This window comes from Falco naumanni, chromosome 4 (assembly GCF_017639655.2).
Source record: "Falco naumanni isolate bFalNau1 chromosome 4, bFalNau1.pat, whole genome shotgun sequence".
NCBI lineage: Eukaryota > Metazoa > Chordata > Aves > Falconiformes > Falconidae > Falco > Falco naumanni.
The window spans coordinates 108679841-108707692 of NC_054057.1; the positions used below are offsets into that span (position 1 = coordinate 108679841).

At 43.7% G+C, this 27852-nt stretch overlaps 4 protein-coding genes across 6 annotated transcripts in view; all 4 read right to left on the bottom strand.

Annotated features, from left to right (window-relative positions):
* Positions 1 to 625, bottom strand: part of FBLN2 (fibulin 2) — a 107345-nt gene extending 106720 nt beyond the window's left edge. For both annotated transcript variants that reach the window (XM_040591268.1, XM_040591266.1), the window contains exon 1: positions 469 to 625. The gene's annotated coding sequence lies outside the window, so the exon portion shown is untranslated. The remainder of the gene's footprint in view (positions 1 to 468) is intronic.
* Positions 1 to 27852, bottom strand: part of LOC121086882 (DNA-directed RNA polymerase II subunit RPB1-like) — a 527323-nt gene that overhangs the window by 377054 nt on the left and 122417 nt on the right. The window lies entirely within an intron of this gene.
* The window catches only part of LOC121086932 (translation initiation factor IF-2-like), a 533674-nt gene that overhangs the window by 369822 nt on the left and 136000 nt on the right, over positions 1 to 27852 (bottom strand). The gene's annotated exons all lie outside the window — the stretch shown is intronic.
* Positions 1 to 27852, bottom strand: part of LOC121086877 — a 503078-nt gene that overhangs the window by 361082 nt on the left and 114144 nt on the right. The gene's annotated exons all lie outside the window — the stretch shown is intronic.

A 27852-nucleotide genomic window follows, 5' to 3' on the forward strand; every position in this document is an offset into this window, starting at 1 on the left:
AGAACACGTTTATGGAACAATTTTGCCAGATTTCCCCCCACCTCCAAACGACATTTGATTTGCAAACACTCCCACCGAACCGCAGGCTGCTCTTGCCTCCACCCAGGGAGTTGTTTTCAATAAAGCAACAGCTCTGAAACATCTACAGCAACTTTTTTCTTTGACAATGTGCCACTTTCAGGGAAAAAAAAAAGAGAGAGAGAGAAATAAAAAAAGAAAAGGAGAGCGAGAAGAGGAACAACGTAAGGAAATATTTACATATTTGTCCCAGTAGCCGCGAAAGGGCTTTGGACCGTGTCACCGCACCGAGGGGCTGCAGCCGCCTCCGCTCCGCCCGGGACGGGCCGCCGTCCCGGGACCTACCGCTGGGCTCCGCGGGGCGGTTCAGCGCGGCACCTCCGCGGAACGGGGCGCAGGGGGCTGCTCTGCTCCCGCCCTCCCCCGCCGCTCCGCCGCCGCTGCACTTACCGCGCCACGCCGCGCTGCTCCGCTCCGCTCCGCGGGGGAAGGGGCAAGGGGACCCCGGGAGGCGGAGGGAGGGGCCGGAAAGCCGCGGCGGGGCTGACCGACGGCGCGGGGTGTTTGGCTAACCTGACACCGGGGGCTGCTGCGGCCCCGGCGCTCCGCACCCGCGCTCCGCACCGCGGCCAGCGGCAGCCCCGCGGGCCGGGCGGGAGGAGAGCGCCCGCCGCCCCGGGGAGCCCGAGGAGCGGGGCTGTACATACTGAAACAATGAGATCGGCTGTTTTATAACGCTCACGTGGAGGAGAAGAGCCTGCATCCTGTTTCCTGGGGTTTGCAACCAAAATTGCGATTGGGGGGGACAAAAAAGTGGGGGTGAAAACCGAGCCCTGTGCCCGCCGTGGGGCAGAGGTGCCTCCCCTCCCGGGTCTGCCCGTATTAAGCCCACTCAGACAATCAAAGGTGGCTTCAAAATCACATGAATTGCTTTTAATTTTCTTTTCACCCGACACTCCTGCTTCCTGAGATCCATGCGGCCCCCAGCTTACCTCCCAGTAAGCCGCCACTGAAGCATTTCATGATTTTGATCCTAATCTTTACATCGAGAGGGTCCAATATGACAACAGAGACTGTTTCTAGAAACTCATCCTGGTATAAATTAGAGGCAAGTCCCTGGGAAGAACAAAGTCACTGCAGCACTATGTCATCGAGAAAACATCCCTCAGAGGGTCTTAAGAATAACCCAGGGTGCCTTCTCCCCGCCCGGCAGCAGGGACATGCTTGCAAGCGCAGGAGGCTCGCTCCAGCGCCCCGGCTGGGTCCAGGCCAGCCTGCCTCGGCCTGGATGGGAGCTCTGGGCCCTCCTTTTGGGGCACCAGGCTCGGCTCCCCTCTGCGTTTCTGCCCCTTCAGCCCAAGCCATTTCCAGCCCTTAGCCAGCCTGTAGGGCCAGCCCTGAACCTCCCCAACAAGCCCCTGGGGCAGGCAGCACAGGGAGCCCCAGCTGGGGCTGTTTCCACACTGCAGAGCTCCTCATCTTCTTGGGCATTGAGTTACAGGAGGAAGGGACCGACCAAAGACCCCCACACGCCCAGGCCTCACTGCTCATCCTGTCTGATGCCCACCAAAGCTGTCGGGAGAGGACAGCTCTGCCCAAGCCTGCCTGGGGAGGGCCACAAAAGCACAGCACTCTGCCCTGCCAAAGCTGCCAGATTTAGCCCTCAGCAAAAAGCTCCTGCCTGCCTCTAGCACAGGCAGTGCGGACAGCTGCCCAGAGCAACTGGCTCATGGATGTAGCAGAGCAGCCATGGTCTTGCTGCCAGCTTTGCCTCTCTGAGCAGCCAAGGGATGGAGTAGCATCTACTGCTGCAGTCAGAGGTGGTGGCTCTCGGCAGTCCTCAGTCACCTTATTATGGAAAGATCATCTCCTGTCACTGCCACCCTGGAGGAGAGGTTCTTCATTGTGTCCTCCTCCTGCTGCACTCTCCTCCTTTCAGCAAACACAGCTCAGCCCAGTCTGACAGTAAAAATGCAACATTATAGAAGAAAAATTGTGGACTGCTCTGGTGCTCAGCAGCTCCCATTCACAGGCAAGTTTGAAATCTGCACAGACAAAATGTGCATACAATTATGGGGAAGTAGCAGTGTAAAAAATTCCATTTCTGAATACTGTGGTTATCTCTGACACAACCAAAGCTTGGGGAAGTGGGACTGTCTTATTGTGTGATGTTGCAGTCTGTGCGGGGAGAGGATTTGCTGTCAGTCACTGCTGGACACCCTCAGGGCTAAAGCAACTATATAAAATTCTTGTGTAACTTTAGCCAGAGAGAAAAATGCTCTTTATTGTGTGAGGAGACAATTAACCCTCCAAAAATGATTCTACAGAGTCTTGAATTTCATCTGAAGAAAAAAAGAAAGCATAGAAAGCAGAGGACTGATGTCTCTCTGCCTGTGAAGATGCAATGTGAGCGCTGCTGCTCTGAAGGTGGAGTTTACAGTCTCCTTAAATCATCTGGTGACAGCCCGTGAGTGCCACTTGCTGTCACCCAGCTGTGCCACGAGCAGATGGGAAGCAGCAGAGCCAGATGTGATGCTTCATCTGGGCTTTGTACTGGGCTTGTGGCTGAGCTGGGAGTGAGCCCACATCTGCCAGCTCCACACCCCCGGGTAGTCACATGTGTTTGAGAAAGACCAGGAGAAGTCAACAGAGTCAGCCCCAGGACTGTGATGAAACCAAAACAGGAATTAGAGGAGACTCCTGTAATCACTCCAGCAGGTTTTACTGTTAAAGCCATGACAGTCTCACAAGACAAAGCCTGTGGGTAGGGATAAAATCCCTCATTACCTAAATTGATGCACATGGAAAATACTTGAGAAGCTTTCAGGTACACAAATCCTTCCTCAGATCTAAGAGGGGAGTGCAAGCTGCACCCCCAAGTTAGATCTTCAACATGAGGTTTCCTCTGCCTGAAACACCCAGTAACTGTTATCACCAGTTTTGCTCCACCAACACAACCAACACAGGCAGAGGCAGCAGGAGGTCCTGACAGACCCATTAAAGACAGAAGTGAAAAATCCTTCTTAATGGTCATACAACAGCATTTCCAATGCCCTTGCTATGCCCAGAGCTGAACGTGTAGAGGTGGGGAGAGACTTCAGGCAGAAACATGACCACAGACTCAGTATTTGTTGGTGCACCTTTACAGGGGGAGAGGTGTGGGGAAGTCATACACAGCATCTCAGTCTTGTGTCCAGCAACTGAGGTTTGAGCTGAACAAGAGCAACGGCACTGTCAGGGTGGGCAACTGTGGCACAGGGAGCAGCTGTACCCTGCTCTGCCAATGAACTCCTGAAGTACTAGTAGGACAAACCAATTCATTCTTCTATGTATTAGTGTAAAAAAAGCAGTAACGGACACAACAGAGCTCCATAGGATCTTACTGTAGAGTATAGAAACTCCTCAGCAGAGTACAGAAAAACAGCTGTTAACCTGCCAGCTCAGCTCTGCTGCACCTCACCACACCACCACTCACCTGGATAAACCCAGGAAGTCCTAAACCTAAGTTGAAAGTTGGAGTCATGCTGGTGGCCTGTCCTCAGGCAGTGCTTTCACGCAATTTGTCTGAGTAGAAATATGGCTCAGAAACAGGGTAATATTAACATCATAAGATCACTTCAAATACTTTGCTTTGAATTCAAGTGACACTGAAGAACTAATACATCCAAGATTTCAGGAAGTGAGGCTAAATGGAAATATCCATCATTTCTGAATGAAAGAAAACTGACAAAAAAAGTTGTTTGGGAACTGAAAGGATAAGGCAGGTCGTGTGAATCCACACAAGGATACAGAGCAGCCATCGTCGTTGGTGGGATTAGCACATACCCACTCGGGGACTAGCTTTGGAAAGCAAAACTAACTCTTTGGAAGTCTGACTTAAGGAAGAAAAACGTTCTTTTGGACTTTAATTCAGCCATATTTTTTTTTTATTATTATTTTTAGCATCTCCAGCACTCCTGAAACTCTGAGCTCTGCATTGGGCACCAAAGGGGAAAGGCATAGCACTGCCTGCTCCCAAGAGGCAGGCAGGAAACCAGAACACATAGAGAAGCCTCTGTACCTTCTGTAGTTAATCCTAGAGAACTTGACCCCCTTTGAAGCAACCGGAGCTTTTCAAAGTAAAAGCCGCAAAGAAAAGGAACCAAATCAGAGGACAGAAGGTGCGACATTTTAAAAATCCAGAGCTAACACAAAAAAAAAAAAAAAAAAAAAAAGTCTTTAGTGTTTCCTAAGCAATAATTTCCTGATTGCAGGCCAGCGGGAACCACACCACCAGTGTCCTCTCCCCCATTTTTCTGCCGCTGTAAATTGTAGCAACTCTTTCACCACATTTCTGTGACTCTTCTATATGGCTATAGCATTCCCACTTTAAAACAATGCTACTCTGGTTGAATAACCACAGAGCAGAGCTGAACAACTGTTCAAATGTGGGCAGACTCAGACTGAAATATTTCCTCATATGTCCTTATCCAACCATGGTTTTTTCAGAATTTGCAAAGGTGCCACAAAGCGTCAGAAAATAATGCCTACTTGCCCAAAGTCAGGCCATTGTTACTTACTTACTACATGCCTCTTACTGCAATGTACAGTTAAGAAACGCAAAAATGTACAGCTCATATAGGAAAAAGCTTTTAGCAGATGTTGCTGCTTTGAAATACCAGAGAGTCAATATTCTAACACATTTCAAATGAGAGACAAATTGCACAATTTATAGACTAGCCCAATCCAAACAAATCAATTGCAATGTATGTCTATGCTGAACCCAGTGGAGAAAAGCTCGTACTGTTCTAGAGATTTCTGATAACCAGGACTCACAACGATTTGCGGTGACCTGCATGGTTGAACGCTTACATGCAAAGTTAAGGAAACAGCTTACAAGAGAAGATTCCTGCAGTGCTGGATGAATGCAGTGTGAGAATTACCTACTTGGACAGTTTAGGAGGAAAACAGCATCACCCTTTCTTTATCATCAGCCAGTTTTTTCTGAACATATTTGGTCAAATGGAGTACTCTGCTGTACCCATTCAGTGCCCTTGGAGGAAATAAAGTTGCACATGTGAAACAGAGTAAAGCATAATTCTTTGAGTAAGAGGCAAATGTGCCTGACAGTGACTGTTAATTTAATGTACTGACAAACCAAGAGCACTTACAGGCTGCATTTCATAAGGTTTTCTTTCAGATTCTGACATTTTACTGCAGGTGCCTGAGAAATGTACCAAAATCTAAGATCAGAGGCCTCTTCAAGAAAAATGGCAGGAAAATTATCTTTATCTGGGAATCTGACTTGAAACTGTTCCTTGTTCTCAAGCTTTTTCACCATCAGTAAGTACATGATGGAAAGCATGGCTCTCAGAAATCAGTGCTCTGATGCCAGCAGATGTCACCTCACTGATGAACTTTCAGACTGCAAAGGTTACTGAGACATCCTCTGCCAAGGTGAGCTCTTCCTTTAACCCACAGCTGTAGCAACAGGTACAACATGCCCTCTTCCAGGGCTTGTTACCTTCATTTTTGTCACATGTAAAGTTCCCCAGAACCCCCTGCTAAGCATGTCAGACCCATTTTAGTTTGGACTGATTTCTGATAATGCTGAAATCTGACATCCATGCAGATGTGCAGTGAGCAGGTGGAGTTACAGTGTTCCCCGGTCACCTCTGTTGGCATCTCCCATTTCCTTCTGGCCATCCCAGTTCCTCTCATGGGATCTTCTGTACCTGGACATTTTGAGAGAGAGGAAGTTGAGGATGCAGTTGAAACAACAAGTTGCTTTTTGTTGTTTTCTTTTTTGAAAGTGTTCAGTATTGACTTCAAAAGTTTTCAAAAAACAGATGAAGCTCCATCTCTTTTTGTGGTGGATGAGCTGACTAATGCTGACTGTTAAAATCCACTTCAGGTTTGCTGCAGCAAATTGCGTACAGGTTGTAAACAAAACAAGACAAACACCCAAGATAAGAATGTCCACCAACGTGCTGCATCATGTGAAGCTACCCACGAGTAATGCTTTGCGTTACGATTCTGAAACATGTTCTTAATTTGGAAAGGATAACAGTATTGAAAAGTCATTTCAGCAGAACATTACAAATATTTAAGGTTGCCAACTAGAACCCAGAGCCCACGGGTTCTTTCTGTGTGGGCTCTTTTTATGTGGGTTTTTGCACCCACATACAGCTCTGCTAACGTCAGCAGGGTTCTCTGTGGGTGCAGAGACCTGTCAGCACTGCACCCAGCCTTGCTGGATGTAGCAGTAGGTAGGATGGAGGAAAGCAACCACTGGGAAAGCCAGGAGGCTACAGGTCACAAGAAGAAATTAAGCAAGGGGAAGCCTAGTAGCCGAACCGTGAGCAGGGCTGAAATGCCCCGCGAAGGTGTGCACACCCTCCGTTGCTGTTCCTGTAAAGAGCCACTTCAGTTTTCAAAGTCTAGAGTCCTCTTACAGTTTTATCCCCTATTGGTGCTTGGAACAAATAAATGTCACAAGACATTTTTGTCTAGAGAGGATTTACTGACAAGGCAAATAGGTGGCATGGCCCAGAGATATTCAGAGCAAAGGAAGAATTAAGGATTAGGGCATCTCCCAAGGGAGACTGAACAACTGACAGGCAGTAAAACCAGGAGAGGGACTGAGAGCAAAGGAAACAGAAGGCAGCAAAGGGCCCCTGTTTGCTGACATTGGACCATTGCTTCTCCAGGTCCAGTTAGGATTCAGGCACGGGACAGGGGCTCAGGGTGCTCCCAGGGTAGCAGGGCTGCCACAGGTCTGTGCTCAAAGCAGAACAATGAGGAGGAAGGAGAAGGAATGAAACTGGAGAGGCTGCAGGGACATGCATCCAGCCCCAGGCAGGGTGGTGGGGATATCTTTAAGCTCTCCCTTAAGTTTGTGTGGGCTTTTTTTTTTAATCCCTTGCCCTTTCAGTGCAAGTAAGGACTTGCCAGGCATTTCAGCTGAAGTAAATTGTATCTTCTGTCATTCCTTTACTTAGATATTTAATTGACATACCTCCCAACTCCTGAATTTTACCTGCTCATCTTGTACTGCCAGGAGTTTTTCCCTTTCTGCTCACAGCAGTGTGGTGGCTCATATTTGTATGATCACCTAAAAATGAACAGTTCCTGCATTTGCATCCAAGATGAGCATGTATCCATCTCCTGCAGCGTCCTGTAGCTATCAGGAGTCAGTGTCTTTGCCCACACCACAGAACTCCCCCAAAATGCCACATATGTGTTTGCCATGGCATGAACAGCCCTGCAGGCATGTTCTTGTGCACTCATATTTCTGCTCTTGTGAAATCTGGGGTTCAGTGCTATGCCCATGATGTTAGTTCTTTGTGCTTTTCATATGTACCAGCCTATGTGAATTCCCCTCCTTTCCCTTCCAAGCTATAAAGTAATTTCCTAAAGATTTCATTCTGGACTTGAATATTCCCACCTAGATTTCAGTTGCAATCTCATCATCCCCATAGCACACTCCATTATCAACCCAAAATGGGAAGATTGTGTCTTCATCCTGAAACGGTATGGCAAGAAACAATTGCTTGCCATAATACCTTTCAGCGGCTATTACAAGCCATTATCATTAAAGCATGTGAAAACCTGCCCTAGTCTGGGTGTGGATCCAGCCACAAGGCTGGCAGAGCTGTGCCACCCTGCCTGGCTCTGCCCTCCAGTAACACACCAATGCAAGGGCAGATATGACAACGGCTTCTGGTTTTAACACTAAATCTGTCTCTTGATCCCACCGGGCAGTAGTGGCCACCACCAGAATACTAATTTTCTGCCCCTCCCCAAGCGGTTCTCTAGTAAAAGCATCAACCTCAGGCCTTCAACACCTTTTCCACTAGCCTTCTCTTAAAATAAACCAGTTGGGTTAGAAACTAACCTAGTGTTATTTAGTATGCAATTGTCGTTGCTGATTTCCTTGCTTGTTTTATAAATGCAAATGATTCAAGCAGGTAAAATTGTGTTTTGATTGCTCTAGGGAAATGGGTGACTGTCACCAAGTGCTAGCAGACAATATCTCTCCTCCAGCCAGGACCAAGGCCTCATATTAGAGGCTTCCCAAATTGGATAAGGTGTGGAGCGAATGAAAACTTGAATCAGCCTGGATACCTGATGATTGAATCTTGGAAAGCTGAAGGCCATGTGAGCTGGTTAGTACTGACTTCTACTGCCATGGATCTCCAACATGTGAAAGTTATCATCTAGTGAGGCAAAAAAATTCCTGTTGTTGGGCAACGCAGGCATGCGGCTAGCCAAGTTCTTAGCAAAACCATCTCATGAGCCCCACATGGATTATTTGGAGAAGTCATCCTGCACAAATATACCTAGTTCACACAAAATCATCTCAGTTCAAAGTTAAAAAGTAGTCCCAATGTTACCTGCTCTGGAAATCCAGCTGAGATGTTTCCTTTTCCTGTTTTTTCCACTGTAGCTGAAACTGCAGCTTTGGAGCTGGACCTGTGGAATAGGCATCCACATACAGCACATACTTCTTTGCTGAATTTATGGATGATACTGCATAGAAAAGTAACAAGGCTGTAATAGTATGTGGCCCTGGTTAGTTCACACTCAAAGGCCAGCTCATGATTGACTTGGACATAGTTCTCCTGTTACTACTGAAGGGAATAGATGACCCTATAAAACAAACAGCAGCAACGCCCCTTTCACAGCTGTCTCCAGTTTCTCTCCTGAAATTTGGCTGGGTGTTTTCTTCAAGATTCAGAACACAGATGTAAACTGTTTAGGGATATCCCTATATCCCTGTTTCTCCTTAACAATGCCAGAGAGAATGAAAAATGTGGCCCATTATTTTTATAACCATCAGAATAAAAAAAATAAATAGAAAAAAACCCTCTCTACAGCAAAGGTCTGACCTGCAGCTGCCTGGTCTGTTTTTTCAACACATTACAGTTTGTGGGGAAGTGTTGCTATGAAGAAGTTTTCAGACAGCAGTGGGCTGTCTGCTGCCCAGCTGCCCACAGTTCCCACTCTGGTGCAGTGTAAGCCATGCACCTTTGCAGGGAAAAGGAAGGGTCACAGAAGAGAGGTTTTTTGCCTCCTGCCCGCCCCCCCCCCCCCCCTTTTTTTTGGTGTGTTTTTTTTTTTTGTTTGGTTTGTTGTTTTTTTTGTCGTTGTTAAGATGAGATCTGTAAACTGAAAACTGTGATTACCAAAGCACTGTGGTAGCTGCTCATCAGAAAGGCCCCACTCACCTGTGTTACCTGCTCGCCTCATGGCTTTTCTGAAACAGCTGGCCCATGCTTAGCCCTTGCACAGGTGAGAGGGAAAAAACTGCAGTCCACACCTGCAGCCTGTGGGAACCCTTGCCAATAAAGAAGGAGGATCTCAATTCTCCCCCACCCCTGATTTTAATACAAGCCAGGCATTAGGAGGAGCCAAAGGCCCTGTTGCACGATAATCAGGTGAGGCTTCAAGACACAGGGCACTTTCAGGAGTGCCTCTCCTTCCCCAGCACCTCTGCCTGTGGCCAGATGGGGACTGGGCTCTCTGTTGCCATCCCGTTTGTGTGGGTGGCCATCCCATGGGAGCAGGGTACCCGCGGAGATGTGCCTTGCTTCAGGGCAAGGGAGCAAGCAGCTCACTGACAAGGGAAAATGCAGAGGCTCAGCCTAGGGCCGCCTGAGGAGGAGTGTTTGCCAGAAGCCAGCGAGCCTCTGGCCACAGAGGAGAGTTTCAGGCCAGGAAAAAAGCAGGGGCACAGTCTCCCAAGATGAATGAGTTGCACTTACAACTCCTTCTGTATAAAATAACAGAAATAGAAGCAGGGGGAGCGTACCCCTGCTGTGGGGCGAGGGGCCGGGGGAGCCCCAGCAGTCCTTCCTGCCTCCTGCCACTCACTGTTGCTCTATTTTTGAAACACCTTTGGAGCAGCACAGTGGCTTTCACTTATGGTTTATGTACACAAAAAAAACCCCTTTTCCTTGTTTCTGCTTGTGTCCAGATCAATGCTGGGGGGCGTCAGGGGCCTCCTTGAGGGGCCAGGCTACCCTGTGCTGGATGTGGCTGACAGCCCCTCAGGGAGGCCACCAAGCCTCTGGGGAGAAGTTGTTAACAAAGGTTAAAATGCCACAGGGCCACGAGGAAAAAAAGTGTTGGAAACACCCCAGTAACACCGAGGGGAGATGAGGAGGAGCAAGGTGGTCTAGATTTTTGTTTCTGACCATCTTTTTCAATCAGAAATAATTTTCCCCAAGGCTGCAACGCTGACTACTTCTATCATAAGCAGGAAGCACTTGTCACCTAGAAATAGGAAAAGATAATGAAGTTTTCCCTTTTAAGTGTCATTCACATAAAGCAGCACCAAATAAGATAGCTGGAAATTATTGCCATAAACAGAAAACCTTGTGACATTTGGGCCAAGAGCAGCTGCTGCTCCTCAGCACTTTGCACAGGCCAAGCTGGTGGCCAGTGCAGCGTGGGCAGCTCTGGCTCACCTTCAGTCATGCCACTGCTGAATTTCACCCTGAGGTGCTGCACGCAAGGTGCAGTCAATCCCTTATTTATCTTCCTGGGGAGTTGTGATGTTTCACCAGTGCTTGGGTACAGTTCAGAAAGCCTCCAGAGCAAACCCTGTGGCACAGAAAGTCACATTTCCATCCTTGCGTCCAGGCATTGCCTCACATTTAGAAGTTTTCCAGAGAATTTTCTCTCTGCATGAAGTTCAGAAGGGCTAAATTTAAGCTTACTGTTATTTAAGATTTTTTTTTTTTAACGAGGCATATCTGTGCGCAAAGCACTTTGCAGAAAGCATGTGTGGGTTTGAGGAGTGGGAGAAAACTGTGAATAGATTCAAGTTCTTCAGCAGTTATCAAAAGTCTGCTCGAGATCTAAATTCACCCTTAGCTCTTAGTAGCGAGATCTTAAAAAGACGTGGAGATCTGAGCTGATATTGTCTTTTTTTATTTTGTGTAGACCTTTATCTTCAAATAATAAACCGGTGCTTTGGGTTATGCAAAAGGCACTGCTGAAGAGAGAGAAAAAGTATCTTTTATATCCTACACTGTTATGTGGCATCACCACAGCATTTAATAAAAAGCATCTTGATATAATACGAGTTTAAAGTTTGTTTTCCAAACAAAACTGTTGTTTGCCCATAATAATGTAAATTTGCAGTTCTCCTTTATACTTCACAGATGAGAGAAAAAAATGTTAAGATCTCCCCAAAAGAGAGATATAACTGTAAAACAAAGCACCAAGTATGACATTTAGCTGAGATTGTAAAGGCTACAGTAATCAAAAAACACTAAAACATATGGTGCACTTCATGAGGATGGTTAATATGATCTCCCAAACTGAACATTTTTGGTTACTGAGAAGAAACAGGAAAAACAGCTCTTCTCAGTCTTGAACAAGAAAGAAGCCTTTGCTTTAGTCCTGGTGTATCTGGAATGGCATTTTCATTTACTAAACAAAATATGAGCTACAGTTGTGATCCCTTAATGCATTTACAATATGATGTAAGGGAAGGAAATTGTCAGCAGTGGCTTGTAATAGTCTGTCAGCTGATGCCAGCATATGATAGTGCCATGCTACAGCTGGAGGTGAAGCATCAGATAATCAACACTTAGGTTACACTTAGGGCACCTTCACTGATCACAAATGCTAGGTTATGTTTCAGTGACGTTATAGATCTAATATGGACCACAAGAAAACCTTTGTCAGCAGGCTTTTTGACAGGCTTCTAGCTGGAGATGTTGCAATGCAGTCAACTCCCTTAACACTGGGCCTAGAAATTAAACAAAACCAAACCAAACCCACAACAACCACCACCTTGTGTAATCAGATAATATGTAGAAGCTGAAAGCCAAATCCTTACTGATACTAACTAGCACAGATCTAGTATATCTACACTCTTTCTCCATTCTGGGCTGAGTTCTTGTTATTTTAGTTTTTAAGCTCTACCTTCCCACTTCCAAGTGAAGAGAGAAAGACTATAAACTTTCAGCTACCAGTTTGAAACTGTGTTTTGTGAAAATTTATGCCTCATTAAAACCCATAAATGTATTTTCCAAACATTTAGATCTTTTTCCACTGTGCATCAATTGGGCACACACAGCTTGGTCTGGTAGTGTCCATTTCTGATAGTATGTCAGTACCTGCTGGCTATTTAAGCCTTCCATCTGAGAGACCACTAGCTCTCAGAGAGGCTAAAATAATCACATAGTCACAGCTTTTTGGCTTTCAGGGAGATGGTCCAAAAGGAAGCCAAGGAAAAAGGTGTATTGCTTCTTTCTGTTCCTTGAAAGGACGGTCAGAAAAATAAGAGTATCAGCAAAAGGCAAAAAATATATGTGTAATAAGCAGATAAGAAAACACATCTGACTGCCAAACAGTAGTTAGTATCACACCCTTGCCTCTATGAGCCAGGCATGTGACATAAGCCTGGTATGATACATAAATGTCACGATACAAAAAATGTATCGGAAGACTACCTGATGCTAGTTCCTGGTGCAATCCCTGGTATCACTGGGCAAGGTGGCTTCCATTACACAAGCATATGAATATAGCATTGACCAAGAACCCTCTTCCTCAGCCCAAGCAGCCACCACCACACAGAGATTCCTCCCTGATACCCTTTTTGAATTGGCCTCAAATTCACAATTCAGTCACTTTGCTCTTACTCATAAACTTTAGCACATGCTATAATAACCACAGTCAGCATAACAGCAAGCTCCATCCTCACATCTCAGCAGGTAGGAAAGCTGGTCCATCCCACATATATTAAGTTCATAGTACCATCAGTTCAAAGTAGCACCTTCAAAGGGAAGGAGAGGAATTTTAGCATATTTTCCCTGGAGGGTAGCCTGAAACTCATAGCCCTCTGCCAGCAGTATTTATAAGACATAATTTGCCCAGTCAAATGACATCACTGGCGGAGAAAGGTGGGCTGATTTGGCACACCTGCAAAGCAATAAATGCCAGTGACAGCAGCAGCTAGAAGAGGAAGAGCTTAGCAATAAGTAGCCCAGACCTTCAGCAATGGAAGGAAAACTCTTCCCTGAAAAAGTAATGTCAATCTCATAAAAGCTAATGGGGGTAGTGGTGGTGGTGTTTTGGTTTGTTTTGGTTTTTTTTTTTTCCTTCTTCTGTATAAGCAACATTGTAGTGAAACAGAATAAAAAAGATAATTTCTCTGGTATTAAAGTGTTTTCTGACTGCAACTATTTCTGAATTCCCAAAATCTCACATTTGCAGTTTTGTCCCAGGAGACAGTTGTGTGGCTTGCATTTTTAGGGAAAAAAATCTCAGATGAATTTGTGCAGATCTGGATATAAATTACTTTCAGGCTCAGCTTCCATCACAATAGCAAGTCTTGTGACTCCCCAACTGTCTGCAGTCTCCAGTAATTGTAGCAGCCTGTAGGTATTCTCTCAAGTTAGATTTGCTTCATTTGAGTGTGAGCTCAAAGGCAAAAATATGTTCTCTTCTACCAGATGCCTTATTTAGATGTGATTTACATAAGGGAAAAAAGTGTGAGAAATATCAATATTTGCATTTTAAACATGATTTCAGGATGTCTGTTGTGGTTCATTCATCGGCTTTTTGGCTCTTCAATATATTCACTTTTATTTGACTGCACAAGCATATGGGTCTCATTAGCTTAATGGTGTGCTTATTTATTCTTTATCCTTGCTTTTTTAACTGCAGGGTGGAGAGTTAGGTGAATGATGTTGATATTCAAAATACTCCGTATCATAGCTAACCTGATTGGTAACTCATTGATCCTGGCTAAATACCCAAGGAAACTTTAGGTGGTGACAATCTTGGTTTTCCTCTTTTCAGATAAGATGCGGTACCCTTCTGCTAAGCAGAGGCTTTGCAGAGGGCAGGCCCTCAAGGACAGCTGGAAGTGTTTCCTGAACCTGACTCAGGACTCATAGCCTCCAGTTCAGAGCAGGCTGTCTTGGGTCCAATGCTACCACGTAGAAACCAAGTATGAATATTCTTCCTGCAACCAGACAGTGACATTATGTCCTGCTTGAGCAACCAGGCAAAATGCTGGAGAGGAAAAGCACCCTCTGCAGGTGCTGGATGTCCCTGGCTTAACACGGCATTACATGGGCTGGCCACTGCCCCGGGTGACACTTCTGTGTCACGGATGCCTCCCTGGAGCCCAGGGCAACCTCCAGCACAGAGACAGAGCAGTTACTATGTAGGTCTGATGGCCACCTCTAGCTTCAGTTTCTCTAGCTTCAGTTTCAGTTTCATGACAGTTTTCCTTAGAAATTTCTGCAGACTACCTAATCCCCGGGGGGAGTTCAACAGGAGGAGCATGCCTTTAACTTGAGCAGTGTCAGAATAGCAAATTTTTTACCTTTTTTCTTCCCTGAAGGAAAAGAGATACAAATACGTAAAATTATAAAGGACTAAGTTCCTGGACGCAGAAACAACTGTGTGCTTAGTATTGTTCAACAGCCTCTGAGCCCCTCAGAGAGAAGGTGGGGAAGGAAGGAGTGCTGCTTGGAAAAGCTACTGAGAAAAATGAAGTAGCTGTCTTTGCTAAGGAAATACTGCAACAGCCATTTAACACTCCAAGCTCACATGTCTAGAAAATATGTGGGTAATTTACCACTTACCAAGTATTAGTGTTGTGTCAAGCCTAGCAGTTCATAACCACAGACCTGCTAGATATTTGCAAAAACACTCTGAGCGTGTCGCATTTTTCACTCTAATTCAACTGATAAAAATAATCAAGCAGTTTTGACCTCCCTTGTAAAATGTTTATGTTACTGCTTCCATTGCTGTTTGTATTTCTCTTTTCACCTTTCTTCCACCATGGGTGATGACTGACTGTTGCAGATCACAGGCTCCCTTCCAGCAGCAATCCTGCACCACTTCGTGCCCGCTATCCTTTGCAGCTGCTTGATGCCTCGCTGCAGTTGATATCGCACTTAGACTTTTCTGTTCTTCATAGTGAGTCCTTGTGGTGGTAACAACTTGAAAGCATTAACAACACCCACCTGACATGCCAGAGAGGAAAAAATTGGTGAAAAACATAGCAATTGAATGTCTTAGCTTATCAAGTGGTGTTGAACAGCCTTCCCTCCCTTCAAATTTCACACAGAAGTCTCTCACTTTATCTTTCTGTTGTTCCATCAATGCTAACAAATTTTAAATGTGAAGTAGGTTGTAGCAATGCGGGCTTGTTTCAACGCTTCCCTAAAGCCCCTCCCATTTGGGCTTTCTAGCAGGGGTACTGAAAAGACAGAAAGTTTTGCTCACCTGCCTTTGTTGCACTTCCTTCCAGAGTTCACCTTATCAAATTCCATCTTTTAGCCTGCCAAAAATATCTTAAATTTCTTAAATTTATCTTAAATATCTTAATATTTAAAATCTATCTTTTACATTATACCAAGAGCACAATTTCTGTAAAGAACTACTTTGCATATTATAGAAATAACACATGAGAAAGATTAAATCGAAAATTGTTTTTTTTCAAGAAATCAGTTCCATGACAGAGAACTTTCACCTTCCAAAAGCAGATATATTGTTTCCTTTCAAATATCTGCATATAGCCAGCAGAAATATCTAAAATAATTCCACTAAAACAGAAAAAAGAAAAAAAAAATCTCAAACCTACTCTTCAAAATAAAGTCTTCCGTACGAAAGAGCAAGTGAAGCTGAATAAAGTTTTACAGTGAAATTCACTCTGCTGCAGAAGGAATGTCCCTGGGGCCCAGGGATTACATGGTTTATCCAACCTGCCCTACTCCTTGCTCCCTCCTGCTTCTGCATCTTCCAAACCAGAGGCCCCATCAGAGCTCAGGGAGTTTGAGTTAGCAGGAGTTTGCATCTGACCCCTGCTGAGCAGTCCCATGGAAACTGGGGGGAAGCTCAAGAGACCAACTTCTGTTTAGCTCAGGAAGACAATGCAGAATTCTGGGCATTTCTTCACAGGGATGTTTAGGTTTGTATCAAGCAACGGCTAGATCCTAAGAGGATCCCAAAGGCCTAAGTGCCCCACTCTTCACAGGGGCCCAGTGGGAAGACAGGCAGTGTCTGGCAGGCCACACGGTACTGCAGACCTCCTTCCCCCATCCTAGGCATCACATTATTCATCTTTATCTGATTTCCCCTAATTGGATACATGGCACTTGTCATTTTTTTAGCCTTCCATGTCCATCTTGGGCTGTAATTTAAAAGGTGTCTACCTACAAAGCATCTAATAAGGGGTCATTAATGGAGAAAGCCATGAAGTAATACACTCTTCTTACACAGAAATCATAGAGAATGAATTTGCTGTGGTAAGCCAGCTTGTTACCGAAAAGGTCACTCTGACAGCCAGGACTCCCAGGGGAGATTAAGAGCTCAGAGGCAACAGGATGGAGGGTTTGGAAATTGATAAAAAGGCAGAAGTGGTCTCTGGTTAGCTAGTTCCACCAGCTGTAACTGAATGAAAAGTGGCAACTGATGGAACTGTTGGGCATGGGGTGCCACCTCCTCCACTGCAAGCACAGAACTTCAGGGACTGTGGGAGGAAGCCTGAGGCAGTGGGAACCCATGCTGAGCTCGGATCTGCCGCTGCCTGGGGTCCATTCTTCTGTGATCTACCAATTCCATGCTCCATCTTAATAGACAACCTTAAAATGCAGGGGATAGCATCACCCACCCAGAAAAATAACTTAATAAAGCAGTTGGTTGCTGACATGCTCCAAACTTTTTCCAGTTACGAAGCATAATGCACAACTATCAGTTTCACAGGAGCTGGGACACAAGCAATAAAACAGTAGGTAACATCATTATGTACCAATACAGAGAAGAAGGGAAATGAGTCTCACATGAAATTCTGCTTGCGCTTCTGGCACAGCAGTAATGAATACAGTGAAAATGCCAGGGCAGCTCTAAGCCTGGAAAAAAGGAGAATCTCACTGGAATGGCAGAAACTAAAAACCAGAGCTAATGAATGCAGCTGCAGTCCCAATACCATTAGTACTGAGGCTGCATTCTCTTCAAACTCAGGCTTGCAGGCAGAGTTAGTAGTAGTTTTAGTTATATGAGGAATGCCGAATAAAGCATTACATTGGTCTGCTGTGACAAAAGAAAATCCTACACAGGAGTTAAGCAATGCAAGCATTAACAATTGGATACTGCAGTTCTGGACTAATAAAACATGTACACACCACAGTGCATAACAGAAAATCCAAAGCTCTCCATCTAAGACCAACAGTCTCACTTTGGTTTCCTACCTTATCTTGTGCGGTGGATCTACTTGGCTGATGGTGCATTTTGGTTTAAACTAAGCAAGCTGTTTCGTATGTCTTTAACGGAATACGGCCCAATATTAAGAAATGTTCCCTTAATATTTTGAGAATTAATGATGCATGAGTAATGCAGTAGTCTGATCCAAGAAATGTTCCAGTATACTTTCATATTATCAAATTTTTCCAAACACCTAATTTCACTAACTACCCACAGAATATTGGAAGTGACTAGTCACCATCTCAGGAAGCAGTGACTGTGGTTTTAGAAGTCGAAGCAGCCGAGGCCGCTTCAGTCCTTGCCAGGCACACTGAAGGCGCCGGGGAGGGGGTCGTGAACAGGCATCTGTAACACACGCATGGCTGTACAGCTTCTGAAACTCACTTGAACAAATTATTTGCATTAATTTAGAATTTGCAAAGAAACTTTCCCGATGCAATCAGACAGAAGGCTGTATGTACACAGGCATACTCGCACCGGTTCTGCAGCAATAGCTCCACGCACCAGCTGACTGTGCAGTACACCTCCTCCTGCACTGCCTGAGAAGTTAACAGTCTTGTTTTCTTCTGCTTTGTCAAACCACAGGATTTCTTTTAACTAAAAGCCTCCTCCTCATCGGCATCTTTTGGAGTTGAAGAGTTTTTGGAACTCAGAAGATCATATGGGGTTACTTAATGAATTACATGTTTTGTCCTGCTTCTGCTAGTTGATTTTTCTTAAGATAACTCTCACCAGTCTGCCTCTCTCAGTAGTGTTTGTCAGCTGTGCTGTACCCCTCACCAAGATATTAATGTGGCTGTGTTACAATATATGCAACTTCCATAAAGCCTGAAGTTTCTTACCAGAATGACAGCAGCTACTTGACTTTAAGAATCTGATGTACTGTCTTTGTTGAAATAACCAGAAAAAAAAAATCATTACTCAGCACGAGTTATCACACAGATGGTCACTAATTGAATACTCTCCAGTTTAGCTGCATTTCAATTTTCCTTCACAACGATTACTGGCAGTTGCTAAATTTTGTGGTGAGGACACCAGGAGTGTTTGTATGAACTTGTATGCATATTTTCAAAAGAATGGATAATTTGGGCCTTTTCAAAGGTGTTGGTAATCTTCTAAGAAGTTTCTCATGCAATACTTAAAACTGATCTACCTGATGCTGCCCAGTAGCGGAGCTGTTGGTGACAGACACAAAGATGGGGCTGCACGGCCCCTGGTTTTGCAGAATCGGCCGTGTGCAGACCACACTGTCAAGGCCCTTTGTGCTGCTCTTCAGTTCAGTATGAACTCCTGCTAGTGACCTCTTTTTTCCAGTGCAATTCTACCCCGCAGTTTGACATTGGGAAGCTGGCCTGTTAGGGTTTCATAATGATCTGGAAATCCATGGGAAATGATAATGTGTGCACAGTTCACAGGATGATTTTTTATTATTATTATTTATTTTCTTTTCTAATTTACTGCTAAGACTGCAAAACCAAATCTGGGATCTGAAAGGCAAGCTGGATTCCTTCCTTGTCATACCCTAGCAATAAAGATCTGTAGAAAAAACTCACTTAACCCTTCTGCCTAATGAAAACCATGCAGAGCTCTGTCTCCTGAAGCTCTTCATGCTCAGCAGTTGCGAGGGAGGAGAGAGCAGGGCAAGGGCAGGGCAACCAGCACTGACTGAGGTTGTACCGTCATTAAATTTGCACCTTCAAAAACCAGGCAGTGATTTAAATAAACCTAAATATTTTTTAATATACATTTTTTTCAGCAATGAAACTCAAATCTATTTCTAGTGAAAATTCAGGTGATTATTAGATTTTCAGCATCATTGTTAGATTCTTCACTGTTGTTTAAACTGACTGAATGAAAGGCTAAAGCTTTAACTGAGCAAAACCAGAGGCTTTGTTCGGTTCTCTCAGTTCCCTGCGTTAGTTCCAGTCTCACTTTCCAGTCTTTGCACCACTCTCTAATAAGTGGTCCTAGTAAGGATTTTATCAGTCACTGGCTGATCTGAATTTTTGTTTTTAGCTTTCTCTATTTCTACCCAAGTTCCCCTAGTAAGTCTGTCAGCGATTTATCACCCTGAGCCTCAGCTCTCTCTTCTTGACCTTCCAGTCTGTCTCCACCTGATTGCAAGGCATTTGATATATATAATCCTTTTTCAAACCCTTACTATTTAACAAAGGTAAATGTTATGGTTCTGCTACCACCTACCCTATTCCAACTGCCAGACTGTCAGAGCAGTAAATAGGCAAATATTTTGCTTGGCAGTACTGGTTGCAGTAGGCACATTGTTTTGCAAGCTGACTTTAATGTCCAGAGCATCATTTTCATAATGCAATACAAACCATAAAGGAAAGTATGCTTAGTTTTCTGTACCTACTATGGAAAGAATATGACTATAAACCCCATAAAAATATTAGATCAGAGTATCAGTTGGTGGCATTGCTCCTGTAAAATGATGAACATAATGGTAGCTGCAGTTTGAGTATATATGTATGAAAATCACACCTCATTATATTCATAAATAAGGAGATGAGATTACTCAAATAGATCCCTGAAGTGCAAAACAAAATTACCCCTTTCTTGTTGTAAGACAAAGATGACAAATCAGTAAAGAGTTGTATTTCAAAGAGGCGTGCCAAAAAAATGCTGAAGCTGCTGTTGTAACCTTGACAGACAGACAGAACCATGTCAACATTTCCCATAAATCCTTATGCGGTGTGAAAAATATATGTGGTTTATTCTGCTCCTGGAGAGCTAAATGAAAAATCGTTCCTTCTTTATCCCAGAGCAGCTCACCATGCTGTTGTGCAATGGAAAGACATTTCAGCACAGTGTAAACTTGGAACTGGATTTCAAAAATGTTGGGTTTTTTTTCCCTCATGGTTAATGCTCTCTTAGGCAAAAAAGATTAGTCTTTGCTGATACCAAATGCCTGTTGGCTTCAGAGCCCAGAGACCTTTGCAAGGAAAGATGTCATACAGTATTTGCTATCTTTTTCTCTCTCACACACCTTTTACCTTGCAGTTGGAGGTGAGGAGCAGTTCTTGGGAGACCTTTTAAGTGGGAACTTAGCATGGAGACATGGATGATCATGCTACAGAACTGCTCTCCATGTACATAAATAATTACTAGCCAGAAGTGCCCCATTTTATCAGGGCAGTTAAGCACATGCAGCCATCCACACCTGCTCTCAGCATTGGTGCAGAGACCCTCCTGCTCCTGCCAAGCTGTGGAGGTCCTGCTGGGAGTGAGATTCAAAGGCACAATCCTCCTCTTACCTGCATTAGTGTAAGAATATTTTCTGCAGCACTGTTAATACCAATGAGTTTTCCCAAGTGGCAGTGGTGTCCATCCTGTCTATCCTTTGCTCTAACCAGTCACAAGGAGTCAAAAAGCCAATTTAGAGTTGAAGGCAGTTTAGCAAACAGATTAGTAACTTATAATAATAAATAATAAATAAAATACTAATACTAATATTACTACTACTACTAATGACATTTTTCATTCCTTCATAGAGGTGTTTATTAACCTCTATGAGTTGCATTTCACCAGAATACTCACAGCTTCAATTAACTCCAGGGCTATCAGGTCTAGTTCCCATTTCCAAGTAACCAGCTCTCTGTAAGAATTCAGAAATCAGATTGCTGCTGGGAGCAAACTAGAGAGGAGAGGTTTTTGTGAAGCAAAGAACAAGCTGGTGGCAATTGGTTCAATAATCTCATTCCCATAGCCTCCTCCTGCAATCTCATCCCAACACTGTAACACTAGCTGTGTTCCTTGCCCCAACATCTCTATGCTCAGCTGAGAAGTGCTGCTCAGGGAGCCCTTCCAGTCCCCCAGGAGAGTTCCATTTCTCATTTCCTCAAAATCTCTCTCCTCCTCCTCCTTTTGTGCCCTTTACCTTATTCTCTACTGCCCTCGACAAAAGTACAAATGAAGCTTATCCGTACCAGCTTATCCGTACCAGCTTGATGGCCTGTCTGCAGCCACCCAGAATGGCTAGCCAGTCCCTTTGATCTCCTTTTCTTGCATTTGGGCTCCAGCCCTGTGTGAGGTGGTGGCATTTCATTAGACTTGCAGCCTCTTGGGCTTCATTTTGCACCTACCTTTCCTCGCTGCTCAACTCTTCAGAGAAATTCTGCATGACTGACTCATCAGAACAAGCACTTTTAAAATGTCCTTGGGGTACACAGGGAGCTTATCCCTATGCCTCCCTGCAAATCCTGGGCACATTCATCTTCCCATGTTTTTCTTGCTGCAGGTTGATTGTATGGTGGCCACCTTTGCAAGCTGGCCTCCAGACTGGGCAGTACTGGGGAAACATGGTCACCACTGTCACCACTAGCAGCTGAAGCAGCCTGTGGCACCACCACAGCCATATAAATTATGAGTGTCTCCTTATTTTGTTCATGCAGCTACGGGAAATGTTTTGTGGCTGCAAAAGATTTAATACAACTTGACTGAGGGACTTTGGGCCTGGTTTTGCTTGTTTCTTCATGTGGTATATGGAGGAGTATGATGTCTGGGGGAATGAGGTGGCTACAGAAAAAGTTTTACCATACAGCTGGTTCTGGATTCAGATAGTTTCTGGAGGCAGGAGAAAGCTGAGGCTGTGCATACAGCATGCTCTGAAATTCTTCTTTATCACATTCACATTCCCCACTAACAACAGAGGCATTTCTGATGCAGCAGTGGCCAACTGGCAGGCGCACGCGGAGATCAAAGGCTTTCCTGCGGCTCGTGGCTCTCCAGTGGATCACTCTCTGCAGGTCAGGCCAATGCTTTGTGCTGTGAATTGTGTGACCCTCATGAACCTGCTGAATCAGGACCAAAAAAATGTTTGTCCCATCCTTGCATCTATAAAGTCTACAAACAGCAAAGCTATTTTTCATTAATTGTTAACTATTCCTCTCGGCAAGCTAGTTTTCTTCCCACTTTTATTCACTTGGAAAGAAATTCGCAAGAGCCCATTTACTCCAACACTACAATGGGGCTGATAGTATATCCCGAGCTTCTCTTCCAGATTCCCATGTTGGCACATAACAACAACCAATCCAGCCTATCATCTACTTAAAATCTGAGATAACTATATTTTTCAAGATATCATTTAAGTGATGCTTAGCAGTGAGTCAAAAGCAGTACCGTGCCTCAAAGAGAGAGCTGCAAGCCCTGCCACAGCCAGACACAGGGAGGAAAAGCAGTTAAACCCATCTTCCACTTAAAGCAAGAGGATACTGTTTCTGTGATGACAGCACAGCCATTGTCAGGGGGACAGGATTTTGCAAGCTGGCTTTAGGTAGCCATGTTTGCATCTGGGACTTTCCAGGTCACCTGGCTCTGAGGCAGCTGTATGTTGTGGACTGCTTCTGACCTGAGGCTACTGCAGCCCCCTGCATCACCAGCTTCAAACTCCCATTGTTTCTGACCCCTGTTTTCCACCAGACAGGACAGGATAGACGGGAAACCCACAGCTGAGAAACACTGGCACTGTGTTTCAATGGAAACCCAATCCTGGTACCCACATCTTCCTTCACAGTTTTAAAAATTAAATGCTTTGGGTGTCTCTGGTATTTTCCTGCCAACGCAGAAATATAAAAAACTCTGCTAATTGCTCCAAAACTGAATTAGAGATCTGCAGCCTCCCCAGCAGTGAAAGTGCTGAATTCTGATCAGTTTTCATCACAGCCTGATATGTCAGTCTGTGAATATGTTTCTGATACAAAATGTAGATTTCCTCTTTCCTTAATCTCATGCTAATTTGCCTTTTTACATTACATAATTACTTTCTTCTCACTTATATTTACGAATTTAAAATATTTGTTCCTTTTTAGTCATCCTTAAATATCTGGTTTGTCTTTAGTGAGAGTGGAGAGCAGCACAGCCATTTCCTTGTTGCCTGGGAAACTCAGCTAAGAGTTATCATCAAATTAATGTGTCATCAAGGTCCTCTTTTAGACATTACCCAAAAATAACTGAGGATAGCAACAGACCAACAGCACCTGTCTGAAATTCACCCTCCCCACTTCACAGGAGCAAAGGTTACAATGAGTCCATGAGACAAGTGATGCACTCACTGGAGAGGAGGGAGACGGGAGAGATGCTCAAAGAAAGGTCCATATTGTGGTATAACTATCTAAGCAGTCTTCAGGACATTCTAACCCACAATATCTTGCAGGTGATTTTTTTCCCCCCATCCTCTTCCACAAGATTGAAATCATAGCAGGCAAGACGATTTGGATACAACAGAAGCTGTGCCTCCTGAGCCTCCCTAGGCCTTAAAAAGTGAGGGTTATGCAGTTTCACTGCACCCCATACAGCTCAAGTGCTTTGTTTTAACTGATTTCTCTTTATTTCTTGAGACAGAATCACAGAATAATTTTGGTTAGAAAAGACCTTTAAGATTGTCTAGCCCAACTGTTAGCCCAGCACTGCCAAGGCCACCACTGAACCACATCCCTAAATACCACATCTACACATCCTTTAAATACCTTCAGGGATGGTGACTCCACCACTTCCCTGGGCAGCCTGACAACCCTTTTGATGAATAAGTTTTTCCTAATATCCAATTTAAACCTCTCCTGGTGCAACTTGAGGCTGTTTCCTCTTCTCCTGTCACTTGGTACTTGGGAGAGCAACAGCCACCTTTCAGGGTGTGTTGGCTCTGCAGCCCCCTGTCAGGCAGTTGTAGAGGGCAATAAGGTCCCCCCTCAGCCTCCTTTTCTCCAGACTAAACAACCCCAGTTCCTTCAGTTGCTCCTCATCAGAATCGTGCCCCAGACCCTTCCCCAGCTCCATTGCCTGTCTCTGGACACGCTCCAGCCCCTCTACATCCCTCTTGTAGTGAGGGGCCCAAAACCAAACACAGGATTTGAGGTGCGACCTCACCAGTGCCAAGTACAGGGGGATAATCACTGTCCTCATCCTGCTGACCACACTATTTCTGATACAAGCCAGGATGCTGTTGGCTTTCTTGGCCCCCTGGGCAAGTATCTTCCACTTCTCAAATAATTGCATGTACTTACAGTATAGATGGTTGAGTGGTTGTTTTCTTCTCCCGCATTCACAAGTTGTCTCTGGATCACAGAGTTCTTTGCACAGTGAACACCATCTTCAAACCTGACAGAACAGAACTTCCTTTCTCCCAGGAATTGGAGTTTAAGTGTTGATCCGGTTTGGTAAATTTTGGAGATACATTCCTATTTAAACTTAAAAAAAACTGAGGAAAAAAACCCAACAAATTTAATTAATAATTGCATATCCTGATCTCCTTATAAAGAACCTGGTAAATGTGTCCTCACCAAGGTAAGCAGATTGGCAAAGATAACTGTCAGCTCTTTCTGGGTAGCTGACTGCTCTTTTCTCTGGTTTGTTGATTCAAATAAAGGTCTTTAAAAAGCAGTGACCCAGGATAAACACATAATTAGAAATACTGTCTGTTTATGAAATGTCATTTGATATTCCTGAGACACAGACTCAAAATAATCTTTTTTATACACCCATTGATTTTGTCACTGACTAGTAACATTGGCACAGTGATAAATTCATGTGTCATATATAATATTATATTAGGAACCATTAGAAAGATCAAAACTGCTCTAAAATTTTTAAGACCATTGTAAAATGAATTTCTTCAGTATGTTAATTTAATGATTAAAGCTGGAATTGGAGATAACATAGAGAATACATTAAAGATTTAATGCAAAACCAGTGTTACTACATATGGCAAAACCATAGCAAACAATTTGTAAGGGCATATTGTCTATATGTGTACTAGTCTAACCTACAAATCTTTGGGGACAAAAAGGCATCTACAAGAGCACAGGAAAGTATTTCATCACTAGCCACCACCTTTGGGCAATATTCCATGTTCTTGTCAGGTTTTATATTAAATATATCATACCTAGGGGATGAGAAAATTGTAAGAGAAAAATCTTGCCAATTAAAAAAAAAATATGTACTTCTTTTGTGTTAGTAGTTCATGAAATGCCTTCGAGGCCTCAACTTCAATTTTGTGATACAATACTGGAAATTCATGCAGCTAACATCCCATACAGCCACAAGTGGTGTTGGAGATCCCAAGGCAGTGTTTACTAGACAAGAGTGGGTTTGGCCTTCCTTTTTTTTTTTCTTCATTTTTTTATTTTTCTTTCTTTTTCTTCCCCTTATAGATATAAGACCCTGCACTCCTCAGATCATCTGTCTGACCTATACTTGCCCCAGGGCATACACGAGCTACAGGATGCACAATCAGCTGATCCCCTTCTTACTGTAGCTGAAGTATGTGAAGTGCTGCAGCAGTGCTGGCAGAAGCATGGGTCTGTTTTTGCAGGGAGGAACATGGGAATTCCTTTAGAGCCTGACCAGTCACTCATCTAAAAAAAAATATTAAAAAATATCAGCAACCAGATCTTCTGTAGCTATTGATCAGACTTACAAAGAGACTTGGGAGGTAAGGTTCACTCCAAGCACCTCTCAGTGAAACAGCAGGTATCAGCAGGAAAATATTTTACAGGGAGCAGCGTTTGCCCTGACTATTAGAAGTCTCAGAGGAGTTTTTCCCCTGCAGGTTGTTTTGGCTGCTGAAGTACGCAGAACTGCCAGGGAACTGCTGCAGTGACCACCAGCAACAGTCAATGCATATGGAAAAACACATCCAGGATGATGCACAACTCATCTCTGCTCCTGCTACCTAAGGGTCCTCCATAGGTATAAACCAAAAGGTTTTGTTCTTTAATTGGGCTGTTACTTCTTTGCAATCATCTCCAACCAAGTTACCTAATTAAACTGAATTTAGATAATACTGGAAGCATATGTTTCTGCTTTGTTTTACAAATCGTGTTTGGCCCTTTTTTTTCTCACCTAACTTCCCCATTGCGTCCTGCATATGCTTCTAGTGAGTTTCAAGTGGTGCATTGCATCAATGCAGAGCTTTAAGTCCTGTTCACTCTTCATATACCTTTGAAGTGGTTATGGTGCCGTGGCTATACTCAGAACAAAGACATTCTCATCCCCTGACACACTGCACCACCAAGGAATTTAGTCTACCAGATGGACTGCAAAGTGAAGAATCGCCACAGACAAGATATAATTTATGGTTTCCATTAAATCCTGCCATCAACCATACTAACTGGCATTTATCAGCAATAAATGTATGAACAATTAGTCACAGGAATAAAAATGAGGGAGTTGACCCTTGAAATGAAAAGAGGATTATTACTGTTTAAAAAATAAAAATTATATTGGCTCCTTTTTAAGTGATTAGGTGCAGAATTTGTAGGCAACTATGTGGAATGCTCAAATGTGAACCAACTTAATTGTGGAAAAAGAGTCTGTGGGTACTGTCAAACTACTGCTGGTACAAGAAATTCTTCTAAAATTTAAGCAATGAGGATTATTAATCGCCTTCAACCCTTATTGCCAAATTGTCATTAATTTGTACAGTTCTTACTAGTGGGAATTTCAATTAAGAGGAAGATGAAATCCAGCTTTGGGAGCAGCACTGTCCTTCCCGTGTTTCCAAATAGCCCAGGTTCCCACGGTTTTCCTTCAGAAAAGGGTGTGCTCCAGTTCTGCTGCACTCGAAAGCACTGCGACATTGCCCCATAGAGCAAAGTGTTTATTTTAGACCACTAAGCCCATGCAAACCCCAGCTGATGTCAGTGTCCCCCACCTCTGTACTGCCCAGACAATGTCCCAGGGGCTCTGCAGAGCTGGGCACACGTGTTTGTTTATCCCAAAAGTTCTGGTGATTTCCACAAATTGTACTCAAAGCACAGCACTTCCAGGTTAAAAGATTGTATCTATAAAAAAGTTGATATGAGAGAAATATTCCCTGTGGGTTTTTAAAGAATTACAGAGTCTTCCCCTGAACTATGGTTTATATCGCTTTCTTAATGGAATGCAACTGGCTTAATAAATAGAAATATTCAAAAATAATTTATTCAATGAATGATGGGGGGAAATATCCCAAATAATTTATTTATGTTCTATGAAACCATTATATTAATGAAGGCATTTATTCATAAGAAATATGTTCAACAATGATGGTGAAAATTAATCAAACATGTTATTAGCAATTATTATTCCACCATTTCTAATTGAGAGATAAAATGTCCTTTAGCTATAGTTTCTATACAAAGTGCACAGTGAAATAATTATTCAGGTATGCACGCCAGAAATAGTTCAGCAGATTTCAGGGGCACTGGGTGCATCAAACAATATCAATTAAACCCATTCTGGCTAAAAATTGCAATGTTCTCCTTAGGGTTTCTGCTACTTTCTAGTTATTTTGCATTATTAATTTGGAGTAATGCTTACACAGAATACCAACAGGAATTAGACAGGAAATTAATGTAGAGACTCCCCCCAGAGATCTTAGATGTTGCTAAGCCCATTTTTCCTTACCCAGAGTTAATGAATAATCATCTCCTTGGCAATGGTTCCTGGAGTAGAAACTTGTACTTTGGTTCCTGTTAAATATAGAAAAATAAAGTGTCAGATAACGTAGGCATCAGGGGGATTTATCTAAAGAAACTTAGTCAGTAAATATCCTCCAATGCAGTGAGTCATTTACTTGCTCCAAACTTTTAGGAATATTAATATAGCTAACCAGTTTTAAAGAAA